Raw genomic sequence first — 897 nt, forward strand, 5'->3', positions numbered from 1 at the left:
GTCCTAAAATCCAAGAAACGTCCAATAATCTCAGACATTTTCTAAAATATGAAAAATGTCCTAAAATCCGAAAAAATGTCCTAAACTCCTAAAAACCTCATAATCTCCTAAAAATGTCATAAAATCTGAAAAAATCCTGGAAATTTTTAAAAATCCCGTAAGTATCCTAAAATATAAGAAACGTCCAAAAATCTGTAAAAATGTCCTAAAATCCAAGAAATCTGTTAAAATCCTAAAACATGTATGTAGCTGCTGAGCGGTTAAGAACATAATTTCGGGATTACTTGTCGATAAAATGAGCGTCAGCAGCAGCCGTGTGAAGTTTGATAAACGTGTCGCGTTTGTTTTCCAGGATCATCATCGTGCTGAAGAACAGGATTTATGTTTACAGTTTTCCAGATAATCCGGTCAAACTGTTCGAGTTTGACACCAGAGACAACCCCAAAGGTAAACGTCCGTCTCTCGCTCTGGATGTCTCCTTCCATCGCGGTCAAACCGTTTTTAATACAGTTAACCCTTTCTGTCCTGCAGGCCTGTGTGATTTATGTCCCAGTCTGGAGAAGCAGCTGCTGGTGTTTCCGGGTCATAAATGCGGCAGCCTGCAGCTGGTCGTAAGTCTCAGACTCACAAACCGACGTCCCGGACACATCTGTCCCCCCGCTAACAGGTATTGTTTCTGTTCAGGACTTGTCCAACACCAAGCCGGGGACGTCGTCCGCCCCGTTCACCATCAACGCCCACCAGAGCGAGATCGCCTGCGTGGCGCTCAACCAGCCCGGCAGCGTGGCGGCGTCCGCTTCTCGTAAAGGAACGCTCATCCGCCTGTTCGATACCACGACCAGAGACAAACTGGTGGAGCTGCGCCGAGGCACCGACCCCGCCACCCTCTACTGGTAC

General features: G+C 46.7%; 1 long non-coding RNA gene across 1 annotated transcript; it reads left to right on the forward strand.

Annotated features, from left to right (window-relative positions):
- Positions 1-348: 348 nt before the first annotated feature.
- On the forward strand, positions 349-887 carry LOC121939626. The gene is made up of 3 exons (XR_006105494.1): positions 349-447; positions 532-611; positions 685-887. It is a non-coding gene; the product is annotated as an uncharacterized LOC121939626 (long non-coding RNA).
- The last annotated feature ends 10 nt before the right edge of the window (positions 888-897 follow it).

Source organism: Plectropomus leopardus, unplaced genomic scaffold (assembly GCF_008729295.1).
Source record: "Plectropomus leopardus isolate mb unplaced genomic scaffold, YSFRI_Pleo_2.0 unplaced_scaffold53402, whole genome shotgun sequence".
Taxonomy (NCBI): domain Eukaryota; kingdom Metazoa; phylum Chordata; class Actinopteri; order Perciformes; family Serranidae; genus Plectropomus; species Plectropomus leopardus.